The following is a 27,385-nucleotide window of genomic DNA, read 5'->3' as shown; positions in this document are numbered from 1 at the left end:
TTACTACTTTAAAAAAATGAGCCAGGCCCGTTGTTGACAAGGCATTGAATGTAGTGTGAATCAAAGCGCTGAAATGCAGTGGCAGATCAGTATTTTAAAGCGCATGCACCACGGTGCGGGTGTTTGCCACTTGAAGGACAAATGTTTCATGGGATGAAGTAAGGACAACTTCTTTCTGTGACAATAGAGCCCCTATTCGACTCATCTTGTTGAACTCTGCTTTCAAAGTCGTAATGGAAGGCCAGATGGACACATCAAGTTTCCCATGCGGGGGCGGGAAAAGCACATTTTTACAGCAGACTACACACAATGTACGGAATCCCTGACAGCATACCACATCAATCTTCATTATTTAAAAGTAAATAGCTACCGTTAGCTAGCAACGTGAAAGTTGGTGTTATAGCTGGCACTGCATTACCTTTTAAAATGCATGCTAAATTCGGAGCTTGCATGTTACACGAGCTGTGCAATTGTATGTTCTTGAAAACCAGTTAGTGATCAGGTGTAGAAATGCACTCCTCGCCCTTTAAATAAACTTCTTACCCTCCTTCATCTATAGGTAAATGGCAGAGACCAAACTCCATGGAGATAGGCGCTTCCCAATGGTTCATATCTGCCTATGGCATCGTGTTTCATACATGAACTGACTTTAAACAAGGGAAAGGGCAGTGTTATTAATCCATGAATGAGCCATACATATGAATTAGATTCGGCCACAGAAAAAGGTAAAGGTTCCAACTTTTCACTATGCAAAAGTGAACATGCAGCATCCTTCGTAGACATAAACTGTTGTTTTGCAGTCAAATTAAACAGTAAACATAGAGAAGAGGTATTCATGTAGTCCCAAGGCACCCTTCCAGATTTTAAAGTTTGTAAAGTCCAAGTAAACTGCATAATGGAACGTAATTGATTTTGGCCATGGTACAAAACCGACACTTCATCCTGTACAATATCAACAACAGATGAAACAATATTATCTAATGTGTAAATTCGGAAGGAAAGAGTATTAATGCTGTTATTAACAACTGCAAGCACTTTTTCTAAATTAGCTAGATCAATAGCTCTTGATCTAGAAGCAGCTTCAATTTGAGACAGTTTCCAAACTTCATTGTAAATAGCATTTACCCATCTTTTTGACCTGCCTCCTACTGGGCCTTTAGCAAAGTCATTCAAATCAGCATCATCAAACAATTTGGACAAATGTGGAATGTTTAAGCCAGTTCTGACGTAATTTGCCGACTGAATAGGTAGTAACAGAATGGGCGTTTTCAAAACGGGGATCCACCCTAACCTGTGTATAGCCAGGGGCCGAACTCAGAAAATTATGTTGGCATGAATCTGAACTTTTTTGTCATAATAACCAACCTTGGGGGATCCAAGCTGGAAATATTAAAAGAGGAATTTGTTAATAGGGACTGCAATTCGTCTATGGACCTATCGGTGTGATTGTACCATGTAGGGTATTCCCTTAAATCAGAAATGGAAGGGGCATTTAATTTTTTAGATGTAGCCAATCCAAAGCAAGTGGTTTGTGAAATAGTTGAGTTCAAAAACAACATATGGTTCGGGATGAGGCATGCACGAAGCAAAGCTTCAGTGCCCTGCACTTTCCAGCTTTTACAACCCCAAACAGATTTAAGATCTATAGAATCTTTCCACAGCCCATAGCCCCCTATAGCCAATTGATCGATAACGGACTTCGAATAAAGTAATTTAGTATGGGTGAGTCTAACTTTGGAAGAGGACTATGCAGTCATTTTAAAATAAAATGCGTACGGATTGAATTGGTTAAAATCAGTAAAATAGGTACATTTTCTCAAAAGAGTTTTTTAGCTGCCTTCAATGGGTGCTGGACAATGTTCCCATTGTATATAATTAACTGCATTTCTAAATTTGTTTGCTTTATGCAGGAAATGATTGCCATAGTGTTGGTAGCAGAATAAGTCTGCAAAATTAGCTGAGTGTAAGTACATATCTTCAGCATCAAAAGCAGCATAATATTTCTAATCAGAAAAAAAGAGCCTCTTCGGCTTAGACATCCCAATCGTCAGTGCGTGTGTTTTGTTTCACAACATCCCAATTGACACACAAAGTACATTGGGGACATTTATAACTTCTGTAGGGCCATGTATCTGAAATTTAAGAGCATCCCATACAATCCCATCGAACACAGGCCAAGTCGTGATGTTGACAAAAGTCTGGTCCCTTTTCATTCTTTGATTTGAGGAGTGGGGTGCCAAAGTTCCATCAATGAACCTAATTGTAGATCTTTCTTTAACATAATGTCCATTTACTAGACAGCAAAATACAACTACAAATACAACTGACATGAATTAAAAAAATAGAAAAAAGCACCAGCCAAATGTAAGTCCAAGGAGGTATCAAAAAATGTCTTTTAAACCAAACAGCAAAAATAGAAACTTTTGATGGGGACCTCAATGTTGTAGAGTTAGTGTCAAATGAAAAGCGTAACTGGTCAACTGCACTTGTCTGCACACCAGGCAACGACACATCTGTGGGATAAGTGCACTCAATATCATCATGGGGATCACCAGCCGGTGGATTCAATAATGGATTAGAAACTGTATGCATCTCGATGGCAATGTCAGGCCTGTTGGTATTCGCCACGGCCAAAACAGAATTTCTCAGCATTTATGGACAAGAGACCGCTGGTGTCATACTTAGAAGAATCGGCCACTCGTTGTAATTTGACATTGTCAATGAAGATGTACCGGTTATCCTTGCGACCAGGAAGTGGCAGTAAAATGACTGTCCTTGTACCCTGCATGCCAAGCACAGGAACTGGTGCACAATATGAGGGGCCAAACTCCTTCTTGTACTCCACCTTCTCACGGACCAGGTCACCGACTCGGGGTAGCCAGCCAACTACTGGAATCTGAAGTGTAGCATCAGATGTGGAGGGCAAATGTTCCTTTACAAGACTGTCACAAGTCTCTTGTAGGTTCTGTAATACAGTAGAATGATCATCTACGTCAAAGGGTTGCGGCAGACGCCGCGATGTCTAGACCCTCAATGTCCGGAACAAACATTTTGATGCCAAAGAGCATTTCGTACGGGGTCCACCCACCCAGAGACCTTCTAGGGAGATTATTAAGTGCATGTTGAATGCTATACAGATGGGCTAGCCAGTTCCTGCCAGTACCTAAAACCCTAGCTGTCAAGGGTCACAGTTCATTCGCTCCACAACGGAATTGCCCCAGGCCGGTACGGAGATGAAAATTTGACCTGCACCCCCAATGACTTCATGGCATCCTTGTACGCCTTAGAGGTGAACGCTGGACCCTGGTGCGAATGTAGGGTGCCACATGAAAAAAATCCCACAAAGACACGCAAAGCCCTTATGACAGTTTGAGCATCAGCACTACGTTGTGGCCAGAGCCAAATAACGCGTGTGCACGAATCCACTGAAACTAAGATGTACTTATACACAGTATCAGGGGAGAAAGGACCACTGTAATCTAAATAAATACACCCAAGTGGTTCATTAGATATGTACAGCTGTGTTGGTGGTGGATGCACAGCAGTTGAAGGTTTAATCTGCTGGCAAATGTCACAAGTAAAAACATAATCACGCATCTGTTTGTCTAATCCGCGCCACCAGTAATGCTGCTGTGAGATAGAGACAGTCGCTGAGACGCCGGCATGCGTCGAGGCCATGCCCTCGTAAGAGGCTGTTATCAAGGTTTGTCTGCGGTCCACGTTAAGAATCAATCTGTCACTAACGTTGTTAATTCTCATATAGGTAACTTTATCAGGACTTAAATGATAAGAGTATTTAGAAGGGAAACCTCTAGGGTAATTACCTCCCTTCTCTGTTGCAGCAATGGCTGCCAAGATGTCATCATCAATCTTACTTTTGGAACGTGTAACTGCTGCTACTACATATGTTCTACTGCTGTCTTTGCTGATTTGTCAGCAAGACAGTTACCAACAGCGTGTACTCCCATGCGCTGGTGACCAAGAATATGAAATACAAACACGAGCGGCAGTTGTTCTTTAAGTTGTGCCACCTGAACCCAAAGCATTTTGTGTTTGATTGTGCCACCTTTGGAAACATGATATTCATTTTTGAGTCCAAAAGAATAAATTGTCATTGTAAGACTGAACACAGTAGTAAGAGTCAATTACAATAAGAGTAGTCACACAAGGAGCAGCATACTCCAGTGCGAGCATCAGAGCACGTAGCTCGGCCAACTAGGTGAACAGTCACCTAATGTTTGTGTATGCACAACATCGGACTTGGAATCTCTATTCACCATGGTAACCACCACTATGGCGCAGGCTGTTGAATAAGCATGCCTTTATCCCATCGCCGGTTGCGCCGAACCATCAGTGTAAATGATACAATGGAAGTCCTTCAGCGGGCACAAGAACAAAGGAGCCAGATGAACAACTTCATACTGCAAGTACTCCTGAGTTTGTAAAGAGGAATCAAAGATAAACGTGACATCCGAAGACATCAAGGATGTGGCCCATCGTATCCAACGTGGATGCAAAGCTTTTGAATTTGGTACACTGGTTTTCGTCACTGCCTCCAGGGCAGGATACGGTGTAACAACCAACATGCGTTTCCCCTAAGACAGCGCTCTCTCTTACAGAATCGCCATCTTAACTGCAGTCAAAATCTTTTAGACAGAAGAAAAGCGTATTTCAGCCGAAGTGTACAAGTGTGACTTGTACGCAATAGGGACTGTGTCTCCTTCATTAAATGTCAAGTACTTGAAACCTACGGCACCTGGCACAATTCTTATTACCAGGTTTGTGTGGTTGTCATGCGTCAGTAAGTATTTAGATTCAAGAAGATCAGACTGCAAAGATGCAGTATAGCGGAATGTTCAGGCAGCCAGCAAGATTTGGTAAAAGTAGGTTGTACCAAGGCATATAGTGGCCTGATACACTGGGCATAATCGGGAATATAAGTATGCCCAAAATTTAAAAAAAACAGCAGAGATTGTAGTTTTTTCAGAGTGTTTGGAGCGCACAACTCTGTGCATTTCTCCAGGAGGTGCTAAACATCAACCTTCATTGTTGAGCTCATAGCCCAGGAACAACACTGTGTACTCTTCAATATGCGATTTTGCTAAGTTGCATTTGTAACAGAAGTCCGCAAACATAACAATGATGAAGTCAACGTGACACAGATGCGGCCATAATTCGTCATCAGTCAGATAAATATCATCAACATACGAGTACGCATCAGGATCGAGTCTCTTTAAGAGAGAGACAATACGAGCGGCAAAGACGCCTGGGTTGTTTTTGTAGCCCATGGCTAATCTTTTGAACTGTTTTTGTTTGCCACCAGAAGTAAAAGCTGTCTATTGACTACTAAGAGAGGACAGGTTATGGTTAAAAAAGCCAAAGGATATGTCAAGTGTGGTCTTAAACTGTTTTCTCACGAGACTATCCACAAGGGCTGAACTGTGAGTATTCTGTACCATGTAGGTCCGACAATGTGAGTTCAAATGTCGGTAATCCAATACCAGGTGGTACGACCCATCAGGTTTGGTCACAGTAAAAAAGGATTATTCATGGGTGACACACATGTTTCAATCACACCTTCGGCACTGTGTGAGCGAAACTAGGGAGGATTACTTCCTCCCCTCTTGGAGCGGCCAAAATGAAAGGTGGAGGCCAGTCTGTCTCTGCTAACAAAATGTCATATGTAGAGGTCAGATTTTCCCAACAAATCCCGTTTATTGTACGTTTTATGTCACCTTCATTTAAAAGGACTATATCATATAATCTGTCAGGGGGAGCCACTCTAGTGTCAGCTGTCTCAACACTGATGAATGTGTCAGTTGCTGTCGCCTTCAGATATGGGCGCAGTGCTTGCCGCACTACTGTAACCTCCGTTGTGCTGTCTAGCAGCGTTAGCGCCCATGTCAGGTTCCGAATCTGTGCTCTCACTATCCGTGGCAAGCAGCAACCTTCTTTTTTTTAAACTGGGGGCGTTGACGTTGATAGTCCTCCTGCTTGCCTTTACCTTCCGTCTAGCGGGGCTTCTCAAGTCCTTGTTGGGCACCCCAGCCTCTGCCGCATTCTCCTCACCGGTTTGTGAGACGATGTTTCCTGTACAGATTGAGGAGAACGTTGATCAATAACCTGAAATAGATCAGGTGACCTAATACTCGCGGTCACGCAAATCACATGTGCGCTCAGTAGACACAGGTATTGGTGATGCAGGACGTGACCCTTGTTTCTTTTGCTGCTTCCCCTGTTTTTTAGTTTTCCAATTCTGTTTAGGAAAAACTGGACGGTCTTCTTTATTAGACTTAGCCTTCTGAGTTTGAGGTTGAGCAGCCACTTTATCAAAAGGCTTAACACCCAAACTATTGCAGCCAATGGTCTTATAAGCCTCTGCAATGATTTTCGGTAACGGCCGGGGTTTATCGGCATCGGGACATTGCGCAAAGCATTAGACACCTGAAAGTTCACCGCATCTCCCTTGACATTGGCAAGGATGAGATCGGAAACGACGTCAAACACTCCGACAAGCCTCATTCCCAATTCTACTGCCGCCTCAGACCGTGTTGATCCTGAACCCACTTTATCAAGGAAGGCAGGACAGTCATAGACGGCGTGCCGAAGCACTTTGCATAGACTGCCGCTGCCGCAAATACTTTACCCCAGGTCTCACAATCTTTTACCTTTGGCACTAAGTCTTTCTGCAAACCAATAGTCAGAATCCTGTGTTTCTCAACAGGAGTCGTATTAGGAAACACTGCTTCCTGTTAGTCAAATTTCGCTGCAAGCCAATAAGGCCTCTCGTCCTTATTTTGGGAGAGCTTGCCCATAACCGAATTAACCATGACGGGAATAATTTTTATCCCGGCCGGACCAACTGGTTGCACCGCAGCTCCAGGTGCCCCCACCTGAATGTTGCGTGGAACGTATTGCACTAAAGTCCTATATATCCCAACAACAGAGGCATAGAGTAATCTTAACACCGCTATAGGGACTATCAGATAACGTGGATGCGGTGTGAACCTGGCCAAGAGGCCCCTGGAATAGACAAGGGATCTAACCGAACCGCAGATACGGTGTGGGGGGTGCCATTAAACTAAACTTGATGCTGCCAAGCAGAAAGGGTAACCTCCTGTGTCCTATATGGTGCATAGTCTGCAGGCACCGCCGTGTGTGCGTACTTAGGGTATGGTCCATCATCCGCATTCACAGCAGGAAACGTAACCCAAGAGTAGAAAAGCTCAAAGGGGTAAGCCGCTTCTTCACTAAACACAAAGACGACCGCCATTCCTTCAGCGGACACCCTATACTGATTTAAGTGATTGCGGAGTGGTGCACCACTGCGTACTTAGGGTATGGTCCATCATCCGCATTCACAGCAGGAAACGTAACCCAAGAGTAGAAAAGCACAAAGGGGTAAGCCGCTTCTTCACTAAACACAAAGACGACCGCCATTCCTTCAGCGGACACCCTATACTGATTTAAGTGATTGCGGAGTGGCGCACCACTATGCTGAGGTATGTCAACGTCAGCCAGAAGATGAAAGGGGTGGTATGTACACCATGTTTGTCGAGAGTTAATCCGTTGCTATCAACCTTCTTGTCATATTGCGTGCAGAACTAGGAAGTGCTTTGCTCTGCACGCACCATATTTAGTACACTGAAGTGGGGAGCGCAGAGTCCCGCTCCACTACTAGACGCACTGCGTTACTGGATGCTTCATGCAATCAACTGTTCACCATTAGGCATTACTCAAAGTTAATACAATTTAATTCACGTCAGCCATAAGGACACATTTAATAAATTGTAGCACAACGGGTAGTAATTCAAAGTACGAACCTTTTTTTTAAAATATCAAGCTTGAATGAACCTATAATTTATCCATATGTTATGTTATGTTAAATGGGTATTTGTATAGCGCACGTACACCAACAGGTTTCTTGGCGCTGTATAGGTAGGTTAATCCATCACTACTGTCAACTGGAAACAGGAGTGAGGGTGTTGTGGACTGTTATAAGCACTACTCGAGAGTCTCAAACATAAGACCAACCGTTCGGTGCGCCATGTTGCGGGGATTCTGCTCATGCACAGAACTATGCACAGGAACCCAGGACCTCAGTGAACTGTGGTGTACCAAAAAACTCACCTCAGTACCCAGAAACCCTAACCGGCTAGTATCAGTGTCTCATTAGTTCTCTGTCCTACAGCGAAGCTACCAATGATTAGACAGCCCAGAACATGCGACTTAGGGTACTCTCAGGAATGGTGGGAATCAATAACACTCTTTCATTTTATTCTCATACTAGTCCACAATGTGAGTAATAAGAGACACGGAAAAGTTAAAAATGTTTATTTTAACGACGTGCTCTAAGATGCAGTATTTTTGCTAACATAAGCAGGCATATGATTAAAAATAATACGATCAACATTTTTACAATTCCATAAAACACAAAGGGATAAATCATATTATAATTATAGTGGAAACAGGTCCTATAGAGCCTTGTGAACCACCGTCCCCTGCTAGGAACTAGGTTTTATAATAATAAAAGGTCTCTTAGGCTTGAATGAGGAACCCCATACCTCCAAGATCAGCAGCAGTAAATCACATCACTGGATCAGCAAAGCTCTCTCTCACTGGAAAAGGTTTTCTCCAAGTGCCTAAATCATGCATGCAGTGCAATATTAAAGGCACTAGAATTTCAGTTAGCTGCAGCTGTGTGCATTTTGTGTCTAGAGCGTGGGCCGATCAACCTGAATAACAGCATACATTGTTATGGTGACATTGAAGGCTTCTGCACACAGTGTACAGACTAACGTCGCAATGTAAGTCTAGGGATGTTAAAAATAAGCCGTTCTCATGCAACGATAATCAAGCAGGTTAATTTACAACAACAGTTACATGTAGTGTCGTGTGCAAAAGCTGCAAAGTGGCAAAATGGCGTTTAAACTTCTACTATGCTCATGCTAACATAGCAATGTGTGCAAGCAGGGCCCTGTCTTTACTACAGAAGATGACTTTGAAAGACATTATTTAAGCAATTTCATGTCAGTAACTAGAAAGGCTACTGGACCAGGTGGTATACTAATTTAATTATATTGTCGCTTATCCAAACGGTTAGCTCCCAGACATCTAGATTAGTAGCAAGATTTGTTTAATTAATAGGAAAGCTGGGAGTACTTTTTTCTTAGACATCAGGGTATTTATTGACTCTAAAACACTAGATACAACATTATGACAACAATTATAGACCAATTTCCTTAATCAATTTGGATTGTAGAATTTTAGCTGAGATATTTGCAGTTAATTTTTAAACTGTTGTACACCCGCTTAACGTGGATAGGATCATCTTGGATGAAAGCACAAGTTTAAGCATTACAACACTATGGTTTGAGCTGTATTTTAGGCTTCCCTTTTATCACTTTAACCACTATTAATGAAGATATGTCATAATACGTGTATTAAAATGTTTATCCGTTAACAGAGGAATATTCTGCTTGTGCCAATGATCCATTGCTGTAAGATCCAGATTCCTCTATTTATGCATTGTGTTATGAGGTCTGAAAGTTTGCAATCATATCCAATTACGAAATGAACAAAAATAAAAGAATGATTTACAGATTAATAGGTTTTATGTTAGAGGTAAGTGTACTAATCCTAATTTAGTATGGAATAGCTTTAATATTCTATATTTATGCCTAAGGTTTTCCAACTCAATGTAGAAAGCTTGAACCCTAATGTGGAATATATATGTTAAAAATCCTCTTATCTTGCAGGCTGATTATCATAATTATTTTTATCGTGGTGTGGTAGGTAGATACTATCAAAGCAATATTTTCACCTGTAATTTAATACCATAGCGCAATGTTGCCTTTCAGTATATCAAAAACATTTTTTATTGCATTGATGTTTGTATTATAAACAATTTTTATGAAATTCTAAATCAGAGAGAGTTTTTATTTCAAGATTGAAGCCTCTTATACACATCTGGGTGTCCTGTTACCAAATTCTTTCCTATAGCATTTAACTCTTTAATTTAAGTAAACAATTTGTAAAGTGATCTAGTTAGTGGTGAGAAACCAGTTTGGGTGGTTATGGAAAATGTTTCTACATCACATTAATATTTAAATAACACATTACTTTGCATAGGAAATATAGTTTTCTCTCCCTTCATATTTTAAATAACACTCAGATAATGTATTTTAAAATATTGCTTACAAAATTCTATCTATCTGATTACGATAAATGCTCATCTGCCTCCCTATTTTGTTAGTACTTTTCTTTCGCATTTTTTAAACAGTGCATGACATTGACTCATTACAATAACAATAGTGATGCAACAATGCACGAGATGTACATTTTTCATAACAAGGGGTTAAACATGAGCAGTGCAGGCAAGTGTGTGCGAACAAGAACAAAAAGAAGGAGGAAGTTGGGTCGAGTATATCAACCCAAGTGCACACAGCCAGCGTATGAAGGCATCCGACCCTCACCACTCACACAAGGACATCTGTTGTCACTGCAGGAAAAAAACGTGCAAGTTGAGCACCTGTATTGCAGGCAAGTGACAGAACCAGGAGGAGGAAGATGAAAGAGGTGGGGTAGAAGTGGTGAGGGGGTAGGGGGAGGCAATGGATTAGGTCTGCAGCAGCAGGCAGTCAAGAAGAACAACAGGTGGAGCATTTATGGCAGATAACAGGCCAGGGCGCTGGTCTGAGAAGCGGGCTCCATACTAAAGGGGTAAGCGGCTGGTCATGAGGGAGAGGGCCAGAAGCATCAGCTTCGAAGCAGGGTGTCCCACTAATGAGAAAGGGGATACTTCCGGAGACCTCGCAGTTCCTCCGGCAGTAAGGCAGTTCCCTCTGCCATCACCCACAACTCCACTGATTGCGCCCAGGCACGTGGCCGAGAGTGGGCCTTCGACTTACAGGTGCATGTGATCCCCCGCTTAGCCAAAAGAAGCCCAAGGTCAAGGAACCTGACAACTGCCCTATGTTTCTTTGTACACTTAAACAGGCCAAGAGCACATTCGCCAGGGTGCCCAGCAAGGGACTCCAGAGGTGTGGGAGAGGCGGGCAGCAACAGAAGGCCAGTAGTGAGTCACGTGGGGGCAGGAGCAAACGATATAGACAAAGTCTGCATCCTCCCAGAAGCAACGGGACAAGAAGTGTCCGTACTGACAAAGAACAGGTTGATCTCCTGGGGGGTGAAATGCACCCTGTGCAGGATATAAAATTACAATAATTTGAACTGCACATTATGGGAAACAGTGGGAGGGTACTCCGTATTGCTGCACACCCTACCCAGCTCCCCACTCCAACCGTCGCAAAACGTTGCGAGAGACCGGAGTGGTGTGGTTGTTTAGCGTCTTGATGAACCATGTGACCAGGTGGTGCCCCGAGCCCAGTCAGTGTAGGTTTTGAAGTACTTGAGGTGCTCGGTTCAGGCTGTTGTCACCCCCCGTGTACTTGTATTGTATCTATAATGGAGCTTCACATGAGGAACTGTCCAAGGGAGACCAGTTTGGTCACTTAGGTCTGCAAACAAGATGAGTGCAACATCAGAGAAGAGGTTGACCAAAGTATGGAGGCCGGCCTCATGAAATGGGACAATATCCACTGTTGTGAGGTGCACTCATCCTCTATGTGTACCAAGCAGTGGGAGCAGAGGGGCATATAGCGCGAGGAGTTAGTAAGGCGGAAGCAGTGGTGGAAGCAGCACAGCACCACAGACAGGAGACAAATGGGCAGATGAGAGTGCAGACCAGGCCATAAAGAGGTGCAGCCAGTGCTCCAATGTCTACAAAGGAGGGGGGAATATTGCTGTATCGTCCAGATCATGCTCACCAAGCTACCATGCCACCCACTGCAACTGAGCAGCAAGGTAGTTGTGTTCAAAGTTGGGAGCTCCCAGCCCGCCTCTATCAGTCGGCAGGCACAGTTTCGATAGTGCTACTCGGTGGCGATTGCCATACCAGATGAAGTCACCAAATAGACACTCAAGTATAACATAGAAGGATTTGTGCAACTAAATTGGGGCATTGACGAAGGTGTTCAGTTCAAATAACTTTATTCGATTCACAAGAATCATAAAAGTGGTCCATACATAAATAAAATAATTTAATATAAACTTTTTAAAATCTTCTATACAAAAATTGGGGTGAGTTCATGTCAAAGTTCTCAAGTTTTTAAAAACCAATTTTGATAAAATTCAACATTCCAACAAGTTAATTTTCCAGTAACTATTCATACCTTTTCCTAATTGACAACGAAATTCTAATGAAGTTGAGCAGAGCACAGCACTACAATTACAGTAGTGGACAATGATCGTAGATAATTAAAACCTTCTTGATAGGAACTGGGGCGGATTTCCTTTAAAAGAGGCTTAGGAAAGCGTGCCCTAATATCTTTATAAAGTGTGCAAAACAGCATAAAGTGCATAATACTGTGTTGGACCAGGTTATTACAAGGACAAGGAGTCAGTCTCTCACACTAACCTGCATGTTTAGGAAAATCCACGATAAAGTGCAAAGTGCAGAGACGAAACCTTGTCAAGAGGAAAAGAGCTTGTGTTTGTATAGTGAAAGACAAATAAAATTGCTGATGGAATAACGACCCATCGATAAAACATCATTTACCCGGTCAGAAGTGCTCATTTTATTATAGTATGCATTTTTTATGATTGATTTCATATTAGGTTGAATACCATCAGGATGATCATAGTAGTTTCCCAAGTCGATCCTATGAAAAGTATTTTTGACATAACAAAGCCAGGGGATGGGCAGGGCCTTTTCCAAGTTCATACAGTTTCTGATGATCGCTCTTGAAAATAGTAGATCGTCCGAAGTCCATACCTTTCCCCATAACATCAATGGGGCAATGTTTATTCTATCTCTGACATAGTCTAGGACCACTTTAGAGTGACAAAGGTTTGTAGGAGAACTAGTTGGGATCATCAGCAATCTTTCCCAGAATTTATTTTCTAAAATCTGTATCTGGCTGCTTTTTTGGTGACCTCATACCCCTTCCCTATATGTTGCAACCAAGAGACATTTTGATTTATATAATGTCAGCATTTCTGCCACTGGCTGGTGTCCCAATTTGGACGAAAAACGGAACAGCCCCTCTATAATTCTACTAATGTGTTGTGCCCTGGCTACAATCAGATGGTCCCAGTTTAATTTGTTATTAAAAACATCACCCAGGTATGTAAAATTGGGTACCTTGTCAATAATCTTTTTGTTTACCTCAAATGTTCACAATTTAGTCTGCTTAGGGTCGCATACCATGACAAACGATTTACTAAAATTTACTTTCAGGTCCAAATCCGTCATAAAATCAGTGAAAGCAATCAACACTTTTTGAAGGCTATTGGCCGTTAAGGCCATCAAGACCGTGTCATCGGCATATGACAATAAAGGGACCAGCTGCTCTCCTATACTTGGATAATCCAGGTGCTGGTCTAGTAAGAATTTCTCCACCCCATTTGTATATAGAACAAATAAAAAAGGAGCCAGGATACAGCCCTGTCAAACACCCTCTGTTGAGGCAATGAGCCTAGTCTTCTCTCCTGGGCCGTAACGGATAGAGATGGTGGTTGACGCATGCAGCCTGCGTAACAGGGTAATAAGAGCTTCCTAAAAACCCATTTTCTCCATAAGTGTCCACAACTTGTCCCGACTCACTGTGTCAAATGGTCTGGATAAGTCCATGAAGGCCAGGTGGATCGAACCTCCCCTGGCCTTCATGTACTTACCCATGACTAAGGAGAGGTTAAGACACTGTTCACTTGTCCCCCTTCCCTTAATAAAACCGTATTGGGTAGGGGACATTAGACTAGTATCATCAGCCCATGACTCCAGGCGAGCAAGAATTGCGATTCTCCTATTAACATGACCAGAGAATCTGGATTTCATTAAAGACTCGGAGGCTGACATTATGCATTATCCTTTAATAGCAACTCACACAGCCGCACTACATCATAAAGGATAAAGTTCTAGAGTTAACAACACTGAACAAAGGATGTAACTAGGAGATGATCTGCCTCTTTTAAAAGAATCGCAGCCGGAAAGAACTTCAAACCTGAGAGATCCGGGTAACAGGAAAGAACTTCGTAGGCTGAGAGATCCAGGTAGAGCTTGAACATCAAGGAAGAAACTTCAGCATGTCAAAGGCCAGCCGGTTAAACGGAGTTGCCTGAAAGAAAGAAATGATTAAGAACAAGAGCCTAAAAGAGATATCTGATCACATAGGCATAATAATAGATTAAAAACAATTGAAGCAATCAATAAGATCATGAACAATATATATCAAAAGATGTAAGAAGTTCATAAAAGACATCTCAAAGTTGTAAAAGGGAGGAGGGAGGGATAATGTCAGCCTCCGAGTCTTTAATGAAATCCAGATTCTCTGGTCATGTTAATAGGAGAATCGCAATTTCATTACAAGACCGGAGGCTACATTATGCATGTTCGTAGCCCCGAAGGACAACATCAGACATATGCTCGATAGGCTTGCAATAATGACGAGCAAAGGTATTAGCATTTGACCAGTCAGCAGCTTTCAGGATATCATCCAACTTACCACCTGACCAGAAGGATTTACTGGCCATAGCTCCTCTAATAGAATGTGCTTGAAACTTAGAGAGGTCGATACCAGCAAGTCTCATGGTAGATTTAACCCATCTAGCTATGGAGGTGGAAGAAACAGGTTTAAAAGGTTTCACAAAAGAAACTAAAAGTTGATTTGCATCATTAGGGCGTAGAAGAGACATTCTAGCGTCATATTCTTTCATACAAGCAACCACACAAAGTTTAGGAAAACTGTCAAAACGAGGATAAAAGATAAAATCTGACATGGTCTTAGTTCTTCTTAGCAATTCAAACTTGACACCGGAAATATCATAACATCTATTAGAAATATCTAAGCTTCTGATGTCAGATACTCTCCTACAGGAGACTAAACATAAGAGTGTGGCGAGTTTAAAGGAGAGAAACTTTCTATTAAGGGAAGAATTATCTGGCCAAGAACAAAAAAGGTCTAAAATACAGTTGACATCCCAAAGGGTCTGGTATTTAGGTCTAGGGGGTCTTCTTAGTCTTATACTCTTGAGGACTCTACAAATGATAGGATTTTTACCTACCGATTTACCATTGATAGGAGAATGACCCGCAGAGATCGCGGATCTAAAGCAATTAATGGAGCGATAGGAAAGGCCTCTGTCAAATTGTTCGACCAGAAAATTTACAATATTCACGACAGGAGTCTCCACGGGACCCAGACTCCTTTCCAGGCACCAATGAAACCATTTCTTCCAAATGTTGTTGTATCTAAGGTGTGTTCCAGGTGCCCAAGATTCTCCGAGAAGAGAGAGAGCTGTTGACGAAAGTCCAGACAGTTCGTTAGATTGCCTGACACTTTCCAGGCAAGAAGGTTCAAATTCCCCTCGAGAATAAGATGATGATCTTCCCCGTCTGCGTTTGAGACCAGGCCTGGAGAGGCTGGGATCAGAAAGGGAATGTCGCATGCTAGTTCCAGGGCTGTTGGGAACCAAGCTTGGGACGGCCAAAAAGGAGTTATTAGGATCAGAAGGCATTGATCCGACCTGACTTTCTGAAGGACCCTCTGAATCATGGCAAAAGGAGGGAAGGCATAACCCAGGAATTGAGACCAAGGTTGGAGGAACGCGTTCACAGCACGAGCGCCCGGGTCTGGCATCCAACTGAAGTAGTTGGGAAGTTGGAAGGTAAGTCTGCTGGCAAACAAATCCACGTCTAAGGGGCCCCAAAAGTGGAAGTGGGAATTGAAGATGTTCACATCGAGTTTCCAGTCCGAGAAGTCGATAAGGAACCTTGAATTCCAGTCTGCAGAAATGTTCGATTTCCCGGGAAGATATTCCGCCCTGAGGGAAATTTTGTGTTCCAGACAGAACATCCAAAGTTTCTTGGCAAGATCGGAGAGATCTGCAGATCTCGTCCCTCCAAGACGATTGATATAGGCTACAGCGGAAACGTTGTCCATTTTCAGAACAACGGACCTCCCTTGGATGGAGTGTTTGAAGCTCATAAGAGCGTACAAACCAGCCGTCAATTCCAGAAAATTTATGTGTTGAGAAGATTCCGACAGGGTCCAGACCCCACCGGTGTTCTGGTCTTCCAAACGAGCACCCCAGCCATGAAGACTGGCATCTGATTCTAGGACAAAATCCGGGGATGAGCCGAATATAGCTTTGCCATTCCAGGCGTCTAAGTTCTCCAGCAACCAAAAGAGCTCTGCTCTCGCATCTGGATCCAGAGACACAAGGTCCCCATACCATAAGCCCGAATTGAGGGCTTTTCTCTTTATTCTCTGAAGCGCGCGGTAGTTCAGAGGGCCAGGAAAATAGCCTGGATGGAAGAAGAAAGGAGCCCAAGAAGTCTGGCTAGTTCGCGGAGAGTTAAAGACTCTTGTTTCAAGACGGACCTGATCTCCTTCCGGATCTTGGCAATCTTCTTGGCAGGAAGAAGGAGAAGGCATTTCAAGGTGTCTAGGGTGAAACCAAGGAATTCTATACTTCTGCAGGGAGAGAGAATGGATTTCTCTCTGTTGACGATGAATCCTAGGCTCTCTATTAAGTTCATGGAAGTTTCTAGATCTCTTAGGAGGTCTGAATGGGACTGGGACATGATAAGAATGTCGTCCAGGTAAATGATGAGGCGGATACCTCTCTCTCTTAGGATTGTAACGACACACTTCATGATCTTGGTAAAACACCAAGGGGCAGAAGAGAGGCCGAAGGGAAGAGCTTGGAACTGGTAAAGACGATCTTTCCAAGCAAATTGAAGGAAAGGTTGATGTTCCTTGTACATAGGGATGGTGAAGTAGGCGTCCTTCAGGTCTAGCTTGACCATCCAATCTCCTTCGAGAAGGAGATCCCTCAGGTGGTGGATACAGGTGGATACATATTTACCAATTTCTTTAATTATGTCTTCCCCGAAAAGAAGGCCCTTGGGGTTCTGGGAGGGCTCCTTCTCGGCCATGTCACCTAATTTGGGGTTGATCTTGTTTAGAATGGACCTCCTCCTTTCAACGTTCAAACTTGAGTTAGCGTTGCCAAGGAGAACGATGGCCCTTTGGCTCCAACCTCGAATGAGATCAACATTCAAGGGGGTAGAGGAGAGGTGGGATTGTTCGGCCATATCCAGGATTCTGACAAGGGGTCCTAAGACGTCTAGAAGGCGGTCTTGGCAGCCTTTAAGGGCTCTCTCCAATCCTTTTCTTGGGTCTCGCCCTAATTTAAATAGGAATTTGATAAGGTTTGGATCCAGGTTTGGAGTTTGACAGACCCTCTCATCAATGGTAGGTCTGGGGGATTCAGATCTCATTGTATTTCTAGTGTTTCTATCCAAAAGGTTTCTCAACCAGCGTGTGACAAATTTTGAAACATGATCCTGTGGGAACCACTTTGAACTGTTAGGGTGAGAGATGTTTAGGGGAGAAAACATCTCTTCTCCAATAGGGTTCAAAATAATGTTTTTAGAGGTAGGTTCTGTATCAGATTGGGAGTTAAGATCATGTTGGACCTCATCCAGGTCAAAGACGAATTCGTCTGAGGGGCCTTTGGAGGAGTTATCATCAAAGGAGGAGGAAGATGAGTCAAGACCAATAATCTTATTATTTTGATTAGCACTATTCCAAAGTGTGCCGCGAGGGGCACCATACATATTTGTGCCGCCATGGGCACCGGTCAAGGGAGTGTCCCGAGGGACATCAGGGTCAAGTGGGGCGCGGTGGCCTCCCATCTAAAGTGAGGTGCTAGGACCTCCTCTACTATGAAAGGCGCTAGGGCCTGTAGTGCTTTCGCAATGTTTGGTCTTTTTGGGTCTCTTACCGTGTAGGGGGAGATCTTGGGGATCACACGGTCTTTTAGAGTGCATGACTTCCTTGAGAGAGGGCATCATACATGACTTAATTTCCTGTTGCAGGAATTTTTTTAGAGAATCATCAATAGGGGCAGGTGAGCTAGCAGTGGCGTCGTCAGAATCCATGTCAGACATGGTGTAGTAAGGGCTCAGGAAATATTAAAAGTAAGGTAATAAAGGAAACTTCTCCTCCCTTTCTCCTCTTTTTTTTTTTTATGTTAGTTTTATTTTTATTTTTTTATTTTTTTTGGGAGTCTAAAATTAGGTTATAGAATATTAATTAGCGTGAAGGGATAATATAATTAGCATGAAGGGGAGTTGGGGTAACAGCTATTGTCTATTGGGGAACTGGTAAACTCCTCTAAGTCCTCACTAAGAATCAGAGGTTAATTGTAAAATTATTGGCTAAAAGGGGGGCGTTTAATGTAAATGCGCAGTGTCTCCGGCGGCTGAAGCAGAGCAACTGAAAAATTGCCTAGGAGTGCTCGAGCTCAGCCGCCGGAGGGAAGGAAAGTCGCTTGGGAGAGGAAGCACGCAACGCGGTTGTTGCCAATGTGCTTTCCTCTAAAGCGGGAGCGGCAAAATGGGTCCGTTCTCAAGCACACTGCTCCGTGATGGAAGCGGAGATTGAGCGAGGTCGTTGAAGGGCAGAACACAACGGTAGAAAAGCAGCGCGGTCGCGCGTTTGGCAAGGGAAAAAAAGGGGGAACAACCATAAATTGGAAGTCATATGGGAGGGAGGGTGGGGTGGGGGAAGCCAACGCCACCTACGGATGAAAAGTGTGTTAAGGCACAGTGTTAGGAAATGAAAGAAACGGCATAAGGTCACTGATTATTGAGCAAAAAACAGGCATAAACTCAGCACAACATTGGTGAGAAGGCAAAGGCTAATAAAACAGGCATAAACTCAGCACAACATCGGTGAGAAGGTAAAAGCTAATAAAAGCTGCGCAATATATTAAAGTCAGAACAACACAATTACATAGAAATTAATAGTACAAGTCTAAGGCTAAAAATGAAGGAGAGCAAGAAGTAGTGACTTATCTGCTGGCGAGCCGCTTTTAAAAGAGGCAGATCATCTCCTAGTTACATACTTTGTTCAGTGTTGTTAACTCTAGAACTTTATCCTTTATGATGTAGTGCGGCTGTGTGAGTTGCTATTAAAGGATAATGCATAATGTAGCCTCCGGTATTGTAATGAAATTACCCTCCCCAGGACCTTGCATGTAGCATCAATTAAAAAAATGTGCCCGTAGCACACAGGGTCATGCCTTCTACCTTTCCTATATATTGGTACCACCACTGCTTCTATCCACGAACTAACTTGGGATATGGCCCACTATTATGGATTTAAAAACATTTGCCAGCAATGGTGCCCATATTTGTAGATTGCATTTAAACAGATCGACCGGCACCCCATCTGGACCTGGTGCCTTTGAGGGAATGCCTCTTCAACCTCACCAAGAGAAATAGACAAGCTAAGTTGATTTGCAGTTTCCGAGTTAATTACTATTTTATCTCCTTGATCATACAGTAGTAAGCCTTTTGGGTTGAATATATTTGAGAAATGTGACACCCAAACTTCACCAGTTATTGTTGATTCAATGCTCCTCACATCATTTGTAAAGTGGGGGCGGTTTATAACTTCCCAAAAACCCTTTGAATCATTGAGAGCACCAGCTCTCTTAAAATCCTTCCAAGCAAGTTTTCTAAGTTCATCCTTTCACTGTCTAATTACATTTTTATAGGTTTGTCTCGCTGTCCTAATTAGTACCCTATCACGGGGGACTATATGCAGGGCTTCTTTAAGATATTTTTGTGCTCTAGAGTACTCTGCATTGAACCATCTAGTTTCTTGTGGAGCCTTCCTTTTGACGAAGAAGTAAAGGAAGCGCAAATGCACCACCAACTTGGACATAGCAATGGGCCAGATGTACCAATTTCATAATTGCAATTCTGTCTGAGGGTGAGATATGCCCTGTGCAAGAACTAAAACTGTATTAATTTGAACTGCATGTTCCAGGAAACAGTGGCAGGGTAGGCCAGGATCGTGGTGGCCTGGAACGGGCCACCACGATCCTGGCCTGGCATTTCTGCACGTGCTACCCAGGTCACCACTCCAGCATTAGGAAATCGGTATTCCTAATGCATGAAACTCATTGAGTTTCATTTAGGGATTCCTTGTCAGTCCCAAATCAACCTACCTCCTGAATATTAATGAGATCGGTCGCAGTTTGTGACCAATTACGAATCATAGCCATCACAGAGATGGTGGCCTGCTGAGGCCAGCAGACCACCATGTATGTGAGAGCTTTCTAGTAGAGCCAACTATTTTTGATTTTTAAATGGAGCCCATTTCCCTCAAAGGAAAGCAGGATGTGTTTCATAAAAAAAATTAAACCTTGAAGTTTCACTTTTTAAGAATTGGCAGTGGCACTTCTAATTTTATTTACATAAATTATATTCTCAAAGGGGAAGGGGTCCCCTTTGCGAATGGGTTACCACCAGTTTTAAACTGGTGGTAAATTATTACTGTTTTGCAACTGGAATTTGGTTGCAAAACAATAATACATACTACACCAATTTGATATTTGGAAGGGATACCCTAAACTACCAAATATCGCATCACATTTAGTATTTTGTACATTTGAAAAAGCATTTTTCTGGTTGCAAAAAATTGCCCCATTTGGTTCCGCCATCTTGTGTGAGGAGCAGGAGCGGGGCGAGCAGTCTAGTGCTCCGCCCCTCCCGCCCCTTCCTGCATAAAATGACTCCCTGGCCCAGGAAGCGCAGCGGGCGCGCCAAAGGCGCGCCAAAGGCAAGCCCGTATGCGCCCGTCCGCGCCGGACCCGCGCCCAGTGCCAGTACCCCTGGTCGGATGCATTCTAATCCAACCACGCGGTATGCCTATAATCGCAATACCTTGTGGGCACTAAGGGGCAATACCAGAATGACAGGTTGCGTCACCATGAAAATGGGGGAAGATACGTCGATCAATCCACTTAGTGGAGAAGTGTGGCTCAATGGTTAGAGCGGCAGACCCTGATGCAGATGTCTAGCCCGGGACCAGGGTTCAATTCCCCGCCTCGGCGGGTCTTGGGCTCAAAAATTCAACGGACCTGATAATTCTCGCCTCGGTGCCTATTCCAATCATGGAGTCCCACTCTGAAACTCTGGGCAATAGCTTGCTTAATCTCCACAACGGCCCCCACAACGCTAAGGATGCCTGGCCTCCACCTTGGGGGTGCCCAGGAGTGGCCGCCTCACAGGGAAAGCCAGGATGGGTTCCACAGCGGTATTCGTACAAGCGCCTTGAGACCCTTGCGGTTGAGTAGTGCGCTATACAAGTATCAATTTACATTACCATCCTCATCAGTGCGCAAATTGTCTACAGGCTCTGCGTTGGCAATCTATTGCACCCCCCAGGGTTTTAAACAAAACATCGGTGAGGAAAGAGCACGTCTCAGTGAAGTGTCTGCTGCTCAATGCCAGATCTCTGATCAAACACAGTTTAGAACTGGCTGATCTAATTCAGGATTCTGGAGTGATGATAGCATTCATTACAGAGTCCTGGACAGACGCAGCCTCGGGCCCAGACATAGTCAAAGCCACCCCACCGGAGTATGTTTGTTACACTCAAAATAGAGAAAAGAGGAAAGGCGGAGGCCTGGCCATTATTTACCATAAATCAGTCAGAGGGTCCTTCCAGCCTGGAGTCACTGATCTAGACGAGGCACTTCTTTTTAATTTTACCTTATCTGACCATCAAACCCTTAGAGAATGTCTAGTCTACAGGCCCCCGGGAGCCAAAGCTCCATTTGTTACGGCCCTGAGTAACCTACTCGAAGAAGCAGTATGTGCCCAGTCCTTCACATTACTAGGGGATATCAATTTTCATCTCAAGTGCGGCTCAGACCCAGATAGTCACGATTTGATTGAACTGCTGCAGGGGGTGGATTTGAAGCAATGGGTCTGTGGCCCGACACATAAGGCACGACACACCCTAGATGGTATTTTTTCCAACCATCCCAACCTAGAAGTCACAACAGTGCAGCCGGTCTCCTGGTCTGACCATTCCGCAGTTCACTTTAAAATTACTCTAGCTCCCCCTGTGAGACCTTGCAAAGCTAAAATCCCACCAAGAAAGGTAAGGAAATGGAATAACATACAGGGTGAGGCGCTTGAGGGCATTTTGAGAACATCTATGGAGCCCCCCTCAGGAAATGTGGAGGAGGCGGCCACAGCCTACACCAATTGGCTCGAGTCAGCATGTCTGCAACTGGCTCCCCCTAAAATTTTTCATTCCACACGCTCAAAGCCTTCCGCTCCCTGGTTCTCACATCAGATCAGGGACCACAAAATTCTCTGTAAAAACTGGAAAGATCCTGGCGGTCAAACTACAGAGAGGCGGACAAAAGACTACTCAATGCCGAGCTGAGAGTTTATAAAGAGATGATTCGACTGGCCAAACGTGCATTCTTCATGAAACGGATCAAGGAGGCCAGCAATTCCCCGAAGGAACTATTTCTGACGGTGTCATCCCTAGCAGCCCCCTAGACCCCTCAGTCTCCAACTATGTGAAAATCTTGCCAATTTTTTATTGGGAAAGTAGAAAAGATCTTCTTCTCTCTAGACAACCAAGTCATGATTCTTGCCTCTAATGCAGACTCAGAGACGGATAGCAAAATGGAAAAATTCCTTAAATTCACTCAAATTAGCGAGGAGGTAGCGAACCGACTACAAAGGATAAAGTCAGGCTCCCCTCATGACCCTTGCCCAGCCACAATTGCATAACTAACACATTCTACCATTGCAGTGGGACTTACCCCCCTGTTCAATCTCATGCTGAATAGCGGGGAATTTCCTTCACGATGGAAGCAAGCATCCATCCTGCTCCTTCTTAAAAAGTCTAACCTGAGATAACCGAGTTGAACAACTATCGGCCCATTGGCAGATTACCCCTCCCAGCCAAAATCATGGAGGGTATACTAAACACGCAGCTGAGCACCTTCCTGAGGACAGGAGAACATCTAGATCCATCTCAGCATGGATTCCGGGCGGGGCACAGCACGGAATCGGCACTGATCAAGTCTGCGGAAGACATAAGAGGAGTGATGGACGCAGGAGGCAGATCCCCTCTGCTCCTGCTGGATTTGTCTGCGGCCTTCGAAACGGTCCATCATAAGTTATTGGTGGACCGGTTGGGGGCCTGCGGAATTCAAGGAAAGGCATTGAAGATCTTGCAGGCTTTCCTTTCCAACAGGACTCAGACGGTGGCCTTGGGGGACTTTGAATCACGTCCAATTTTGCTTCCATGCGGAGTTCCCCAGGGGTCTTCCCTGAGTTCGACTCTTTTTAATGTGTATGTCTCCATCCTAGCGCCAGTGATTCGATCCTTTGGTTTTAATCTTACATCGTACGCAGACGACACGCAGATTGTGGTGTCGCTGCTCCCGGGTGGAACTGATAGCACAGCAGACAGGTTCAGAGGCTGTATGCGAGAGGTCAGCAACTGGATGGCACAAAACTGTCTCAAGCTCAATTCAGCAAAGACGGAAGTGCTTCTTTTTGGGTCCAAGGACAACTTCTGGTCCCCACGTTGGTGGCCAGAGAAAATGGGGACCCCCCCCCTTCACCGGTGGCGAAGGTCAAAAACCTGGACGTAGAGGGGCGTGGCTAGCAGCCGATGATGGCGGCAGCAAACTAGAGAGGCTCTTGTAGCGTGGCGGCTTCCCGCATCAATCCGCATGCCTATCCGCTCAACAACAAACCCAGAAGGGGTGCCCCGGGTCCGGTGACCGAACGACGGCTGCAGGAGAAATTTGGGTGCGTTTACGCCCCGGGAACGGGAGGAAGGAGCTACTTCAGCCAGTCTCGGAGTGCGGCCTGGTGGCACGAGTGCAGCCGCGGTGGCTGAGTTGAGTTCTGTCCGGGAGGAAGTGGGCCAGCGCCGGCGCAGCCAAACGGAAGTGCCCGGAGCGGCCACAGACCGGCGCCAGCGGGACTTCAGACTGGCAGGTCCCTCTCGATCACTCGCATGCTGGCTCTATCTCTCCGGCGTCAAGGCAGCGCAGTGGATAACGGCGGCGATAATTATAACTGAAGTTCGACAGTTACTGCATAGTCGCCGCCATCTTGCATCTCGTCTGCCAGTGCTGGAACAGACTCACTGCCGACGGGTCTAAACGCCATTAGTGACTTGCAAACTACACCTGGCCTGTCTGCCCGCCAAGACGCCTTGGCGCCGCTCAACAACGGCGACCTGACTACCTACCCACCGTGAGTGCTCCCACGTCGAGCCACAATGGCGGGGAAGGGACCCCGACAAACCGCCACTCAGGCTAAGCTTGATAAATTCGCCTATGACAAACAGCCACTTTCCCAGTCGGAGCAGCGCAAATCTTTGGGCAAAGGCACGGAAGGTGAAGGGGCTAAGAAGGCTACCCTGGAAGATGTCTTACTCGCCCTGGCGCAGGTACAGGCAACGGTGGGCGCGACTGCTACCGAGGTGACCCTGATACGAGCTGACCTCCAGAAGATGAGTGAAAGAGTAAAGCATGTGGAAGTGGTAGCTAAATCGCTGGTGGAGGATGTCTCAGACCTACAGGTAGCAATGGAAAAGTTGCAGGCTGATAATAAACTGCTAAAAGACAAACTGGACGATCATGAAGGATGCTCCCGGCGGAACAACGTCCGCATTTTGGGGGTCCCGGAATCTGAAACCAAAGGGGCCATGGACTTGTACGTGGAGGATTTGATTAAAAATCAGCTGGCCCCCAAGGGGCTCTCCAACTTCTTCACAGTTGAACGGGCCCATAGGGTACCCGGAGGAACACCTAAGCCAGGGGCCCTCCCACGTCCGATCCTGGCGAGACTTTTTAACTTCAGGGATCGTGATACGATCCTACAGGCGGCCAGAGTGGCACCACCCATCCAGATCCAAAACTCGCGCATATCCTTTTTTCCGGACTACACAGCGGAGGTCACGAGACGGAGGAGAACTTTCCTGGAGGTGAAAAAGACGCTACGCGAACAGGAACTGCCGTACTCCATGCAATTCCCGGCCCGGCTCCGTGTGGTGGCCGACAAGAAGGTCTGGTTTTTTGACTCCCCCGAGGCGGCAAGAGACTGGCTGGAGGGATGGCGCACAGTGGATCGCACGTCTGGCCGACAACGCAGCAGGCACCAGAACGACAGCCGGCCCGGCTCACAGACTTCGGCTAGAAGGAGTGCGAGTGCATCGCCAACACAAGACCTGTCCGGGGCTGCCGGGGGCAAATAAGGTCAGCAGGCCGTGAAATGTTTGGACTTTGACTTCCTCCCACTTTGGTTCCTCAACTACGTCGTTAGTGGACGCCGGCCTGGGCATCCCGAGGGCAGCAAGGGAGCCGCCTGCTTTGGGGGACACTCTCCCCCGACGTGCAAGTACTCTGTTTGTGGGATGGGTTAAGCGCTCTGCTAAGTTGGGGTGGCGGGCAGTTGTAGGTCCGTTAAGCAGGGAGGCAGGGTGGGAAGGGATGGGGGGGGTTGGTTCTTGTTCATTGGAAATCCACTAAGTCGATCAAGGATTGTACAGTGTGTTGCAACTAGAATTGTGTTATTGCAGGTACGACTGATTCTTTCTGGACGATTCATGTGTGGTAGTGTGATTGAAGATGGTGGCTGAACAACTCAATGCCGCGGGGCTGGATGGGGCGCGGACTAGTGGCTCCGCCCTTCGAATACTTTCCTGGAACGTACGGGGCCTAGGGGACAAGGTGAAACGTGGCCTAGTCCTAACCGAGCTGAAGCGACATAAACCCCAAATAGCACTCCTGCAGGAAACTCATTTGGTGGGAGGGGCTACCAAGGCCTTAGATAGGAGGGGGTATAGGATGGTTGTGCATTCCGAATTTACATCAGGTTCGCGGGGCACGGGTGTCCTGATTATAAAATCCTCACACTTTATTCCACTGAGTACGAAAGCCGATAATCAGGGATGCTTTGCGGCGGTGGTGGGGCAGTGGGACGGAAGTCCCTTGACAGTGGTTTCTGTATATGTTCCGCCGTCCCTCCATTCAGTAATGCTTCCAGCCCTGGGTGATTTCTTGTTATCTCTCCCCGACAGTGATGTAATCTTGGGTGGGGATTTTAATGCAGCGGCGGATCCTCAGCTCGACAGGTTTCCGGTGGCTGCTTTGCCGGGGGGACCCTCCCGGTTTCAGCGGTTCCTAGAGGCACTGGGACTGGTCGATATCTGGCGTCATGTTCACCCTCAGGTCAGACAATACACATTCCACTCCACAGTCCATAACAGTCTTTCCCGCATTGATTACTTTTTGGCGTTGGGGGAGGGGATACAGCGAGTAGACACTGTTGACATACACCCCCGAGGCATTTCAGATCACTCTCCGGTAACTCTTACCATTTCCACCCAGACAAAGTCGCGTCGCCGCATATACCCTATTCAGGCCTCTTACCTTAAAGTCCCGAAAATCAGGAGGGCTCTTCAAAGGGCTACGGAACACTACTTTGTTGAGAATGAGTCGACTGTGGCGTCCGCCGAGGTTCTCTGGGAGGCCTACAAAACAGTGCTAAGGGGGCAGGCTATAAGTTCCATAACGACTCATAGGAAGGAACAGGCAGCTGAGCAGTCTACACTTGAGCTCCAACTGCGCACAGCCACAACTACACACGCGGCTGACCCTACAGAGGACACGGCACACAACCTTGCACTCCAACAGCGACTGTACACAGACCATGCACGCCTCACAGTACAGGGACATATCATTGAGCCACAGAATCGGGTGTACGATGTAGGCGACAAGGCGGGAAGGATGTTAGCCTGGCTCGACAAGAGGGGGGGTAGCTCCAAAGGGATTCAGCAGGTGAAGGATGGGAATGGTGAGATGCTAACTGACCCCGAGCAGGTAGTGGAGGCACTGGTGGCCCACTTTGAAAGGGTGTATACTCCCGAAAGGGAGGTGACCGCGATCATGGCCCAGAGTGCATTGAGCGACATAGATATCCCGATACTGCAACCGGAGGCGATGGCCGACCTAGATGCGGCATTAACCATCGACGAAATACGGATAGCCATAGGGGCGCTCAAACCTGGAAAGGCCCTCGGTCCGAACGGCATTCCGGTGGAATGGTACCAAGCACGATCTGAGGACCTTTGTCCTTATTTACTTAAAATGTATGAAGAATGCCGCAAGAAGGGGCTGCTCCCACTGGACCAGCGAACGGCCACGATCGTGGCTATACCAAAGCCCGGTAAGCCTCAGGAGGAATGCTCCTCATACCGCCCCATCTCCCTACTGAATGCAGAAAGTAAAATCTTGGCTAAACTCCTGGCCAACCGACTGCTGGCTCACCTGCCTGATCTTATCCACCCAGATCAATCGGGGTTCATGCCTCATAGAAACACTGCGCTGAATCTTCGTAGGGTTCATGGGGTGTTGGCGAGGGCAGACCAACTTAGTGATAGTGCAGTTATATTGGCCCTGGACGCGAAGATGGCTT

Source organism: Lissotriton vulgaris, chromosome 2_1 (genome assembly GCF_964263255.1).
Source record: "Lissotriton vulgaris chromosome 2_1, aLisVul1.2, whole genome shotgun sequence".
NCBI lineage: Eukaryota > Metazoa > Chordata > Amphibia > Caudata > Salamandridae > Lissotriton > Lissotriton vulgaris.
The sequence above is the reverse complement of the archived record's forward strand: the minus strand, read 5'-3'. Positions refer to the sequence as shown.